Raw genomic sequence first — 4,663 nt, 5'->3', positions numbered from 1 at the left:
GAGCTACGAAAAACAGGGGCCGAGATATTAAGCAAAATGTTCGTCAACTTTGGTATCGTCTCACTTATTTTATTATGTTACTTATGATTTTTGCACTAAACTTTGGAAGCTCATAACTCTTGTTCTACAAGAGATACTAGGATCTCCTTTGGATATGTTATAGTACTCTTTGCTCCCCATACAAGGATACTTTAAACTTGAGGCTACCTCAATATCGTCGTCAACTTATTTTTTGTCTCACTTATTGTTAGAAGGTTACTTTTGATTTTTGAAAAAAAACTTTGCAGGCTCGAAACTCTGTTTCTACTGGAGATACGGGGATGTCCTTTGAGTATGTTATAGACCAATTTGTCCCCCATCTAGCCATACTAAGAATTAGGGCTACGACAAACAGTAGTCGAGTAATTAAGCTAATCGTAAACAAACAAACCCCTCCATAGGAAATACATTAGACTAAATTCTGGAGGCTCGTAACTCTGGTTCTACCAGAGATACGGGGATGTAAATAATGTGACCTTGACACAAATGTTCGGATAATTATAAAGGTCTTTGCATGTTCCAAGCAAAAAAACAAAACTTCGCGGTTTCGAACCTGTGGCCTTCCGGGAGTGAGGCGGATGCGATAACCGCTACACTAAAGATATGTTATTATTTTTAATCGAAAGAACAGGGTCAAGTAATTAAGCAATACGTGAACAAACAAACCCCTCCATAGAAAATGCATTAGACTATACTTTGCAGGCTCGTAACTCTGTTACTACTGGAGATACGGGGATGTCCTTTGAGTATGTTATAGACCAATTTGTCCTCCATCTAGCCATACTAAGAATTAGGGCTACGACAAACAGTAGTCGAGTAATTAAGCTAATCGTAAACAAACAAACCCCTCCATAGGAAATACATTAGACTAAATTCTGGAGGCTCGTAACTCTGGTTCTACCAGAGATACGGGGATGTAAATAATGTGACCTTGACACAAATGTTCGGATAATTATAAAGGTCTTTGCATGTTCCAAGCAAAAAAACAAAACTTCGCGGTTTCGAACCTGTGGCCTTCCGGGAGTGAGGCGGATGCGATAACCGCTACACTAAAGATATGTTATTATTTTTAATCGAAAGAACAGGGTCAAGTAATTAAGCAATACGTTAACAAACAAACCCCTCCATAGAAAATGCATTAGACTATACTTTGCAGGCCCATAACTCTGTGTCTACTAGAGATACCGGGATGTCCTTAGGATATGTTATAGTCCAATTTGTCCCCCATCTAACCATACTAAAAACATTGAGCTACGACAAACAGGGGCCGAGTAATTAAGCTAAACGTAAACAAACAACCCCTCCATAGGAAATGCATTAGACTATACTTTGCAGGCCCATAACTCTGTGTCTACTAGAGATACGGGGATGTCCCTAGGATATGATATAGTCCAACTTGTCCCCCATCTAACCATAGTAAAAACATTGAGCTACGACAAACAGGGGCCGAGTAATTAAGCTAAACGTAAACAAACAACCCCTCCCTAGGAAATGCATTAGACTATACTTTGCAGGCCCATAACTCTGTGTCTACTAGAGATACGGCGATGTCCTTAGGATATGTTAAAGTCCAAATTGTCTCCCATCTAACCATACTAAAAACATTGAGCTACGAAAAACAGGGGCCGAGATATTAAGCAAAATGTTCGTCAACTTTGGTATCGTCTCACTTATTTTATTATTCTAGGAGAGCGATAGCTCTCTTAGATAAGACCTCATACCGACTTTAATGTATAAGGATGGTTTTTTGATTGGTTATAACTTTTTTTGTATCGTATTAACTGCTTTGAAAAAATTCCACAGAACTACAATTCGGGCCCTCAATATGTGGTTAAAATTTCAAAAAGATCCACTCATTAGTTTATTTTATAAAAAATAAAGTTGCTAAGGGTGGTTTTCATTTGCATAAAATGATTCAGCCCTTTTGGTGAAAAAGTTAAATTTTCCCATAGAAATAACATGGAGTTTTTTTCAAATTTAGCCATTTTGTCGCAACCCTTTTGAAATGAAATATTCGTTTGTTACGTTTGGGAACGGTTTTATATCAAAATTTAAACCTTTTTCTAGGACCATTTTTAAGGTTTTTGAGAAAAATTAATTTTAAGTATGTTTAATTTTAAATTTTAAAAACTACCCCAATCTGCGATATTTTAGCATGGATACGCTGTTTTATTGGTAAATATCAGCGAGACCAATATTGGCCTTTTTTTACGTATAGTTGCGTCTTAATAATCCGATTGTTTTTTCTTAATGCCTTTTGGTTGAAATGGCCTATCGATAGTGAGATAAGACTGCTTTAATATTGCCGCCGTGACAAATTACCCCGTTTGTGGCCGCCATTTTTTTAAGGGGAAAAAAATTTGAGAGTGGGTCATTTTTCGTTGCCATTTTCATATTTTTTGAGGATTTGCTCATGGATGGATTTTAAATATAATTTAAAGTAGGTTTCAAGCTTTAATATAAGCCTAATTTCATAATTTTCCACCTTTTGATTGTCCCACAATCTATTTCTAAACTAGGCACTTTTTTTAAGGCGGTGAAATTGCGCTAAGCCTTGGCTTAACGTTCATTTTTGCCGTTTAAAAAAATGTTTACCTCTCGTTGCCCTTTACTACTTCGCCTTCTCGTATCGTCGTACTTTTAATTAAAGTTTAGACTTTGAAAGTAGTGCTTTGTTTTCTTAAATATTACTTAATTGTATAAAATTTCAATATTATAATTGCATAAAACGAATTCAATTTTGTTTGTTGATGGGACGCGCCTTGCATTTGAATTTCGTTCCCTCGAAACTACCCCCCCGAAGAATTTTTATTTATCGCCGTCTTTCGGTCGCTTCAGCCCGAAAACAGCTGTAGTGAGAATTTAGAAATGTTATTTATTAAAAATGTATGCGCTCAGTGTGTTGTTGCACATTTTAATGCTTCTAGAAAATCGTGGTGCGCGTCGAGGTTTACGAATCCAACGTGTGTTGCGAAATGAAAATCAAGGGTGGATACTACATGATCTATGCTTTAAAAGGAATTTGACCGCGCCATGCAGTCAAGCAAAACGGTATTAGGCCTTGCCAAAACTTGACTGAGCTATTGCGCCTTGTCAGATTATGTTGTCTATCTAGACTATCAATGATATAATAAATTCACCCTCGGATATCCTGTGACGAGGAGATGGTTTTAAAGTTACTAACACTCGATTTTGGAGGTAGATACTGTCTTGTGACACTTGATGTAATGATTTTATCTTATAAACAGACTATTATCATAAGCCCATATCGTAAATTAACCGCTGTTGATATCAAAGCTTAATTGAAATACTGATACCAATTTTTTAACTCAATGAATCATCAAAAATTATCTACTAAAAGAGATATCTACTTATATTCCATTCAAATTTCTCGCAACATTTCTAATTAACGAGTAGAAATGTGCAAATGAAGTTCAAACTGATTAATTGGGCAAATTGCTATATTGGTCACCATTACCGATCACAGATAGATTTGCGCCCTTCAGTAGTGTTTATTATGCTTGTGAAATGGTAATCGAAATCTGTGATTAAAGTTTAAAATAGACATGAGCAAAAACGGCTTTATTCATATCAACTCTATTACCGAATATCTAAATTTGACTAAAATTAACAAAATATTCTATTCATGGTTAAAAATCTTGTTTGAAGCAGCAAGCCATCTAATCCTTATTTAGCTTCTTTTGAAAAAAAATAATAGGTTGATACCTCTTTCAGTAGATGATTCATTGATATTTCAGTTTCATTGAGTTTAAAAAAAATTAGTTCCACCATTGGTTGATTTTCAATATTGACCAATCGATAATCACAAATTTTAATAACTAAATTATTAAAACCGGTTCAAAACCATATTAGTTTTGAAACGATTAAATTATAATTTTAAACATATATACTAGTTAATTCCTCGTAGGTAATTAGTTAATTGTCTTAGTCAAATTAATGCTGAATATTACATACAAAAAGTAAATAATAAATTCAACTTCTAAAATTTAAATGTAAAGTGTGTGCATTATTTCCCAATTAATAAAAGATATCCACTTATTTTCATTCAAATTAATTACTAATTTGTGGATAATGGATAGAAAATGTCGAGCTCTAATTGCGATATAGCTAAAATCAATCCCACTGGCTATTTATAATACAATATAACCTTTGCCCTATGTTTACTGTTTTGAATTTTATTTGTGAAATTTAAAACATAAAATAGTATTACAATTTTTTTAATTAAATAATTATTAATAAATTTCAATAAAATAAATTCTGGTTAAATACATAACACTACTTTTTACTAAGTTTCTGAAATTATCAGAGCTAAATATCAAAGACACATATTTAATTGCTCTCATTTCGACATAACTGCAACCGTATAGATTCATTCATTTAATAACATTTTTAAAGGGATGTATTAACTTTTAAAGGTGAAAACCCAGCTGACTTAGAACTTTAGAAGCAGGCTGGGAAATAGCACACTTCCTCTGGTCCAAAACCAGTTTATTAATTGCTTGGACTAGTTTTTTAATTCAAGAAGTGGGGGTTACTGGTCCTCGGGACCAGTTTATTAATTGCAAATCTATTGGAGAGCAAAGGCTGGGACCAGTCCGGAGAC

General features: G+C 34.2%; 1 long non-coding RNA gene across 1 annotated transcript; it reads left to right on the top strand.

Annotated features, from left to right (window-relative positions):
- The first annotated feature begins 1,747 nt into the window (after positions 1-1,747).
- Positions 1,748-4,329, top strand: LOC149610983 (uncharacterized). Its single transcript, XR_016376468.1, has 2 exons — positions 1,748-2,893; positions 2,967-4,329. It is a non-coding gene; the product is annotated as an uncharacterized LOC149610983 (long non-coding RNA).
- Positions 4,330-4,663: the final 334 nt, after the last annotated feature.

This window comes from Phalangium opilio, unplaced genomic scaffold (assembly GCF_054372755.1).
Source record: "Phalangium opilio isolate 3A_F unplaced genomic scaffold, DU_Popi_V2 ptg000329l_1, whole genome shotgun sequence".
Taxonomy (NCBI): Eukaryota; Metazoa; Arthropoda; class Arachnida; order Opiliones; family Phalangiidae; genus Phalangium; species Phalangium opilio.
This window is presented reverse-complemented; position numbering and strand designations above follow the sequence as displayed.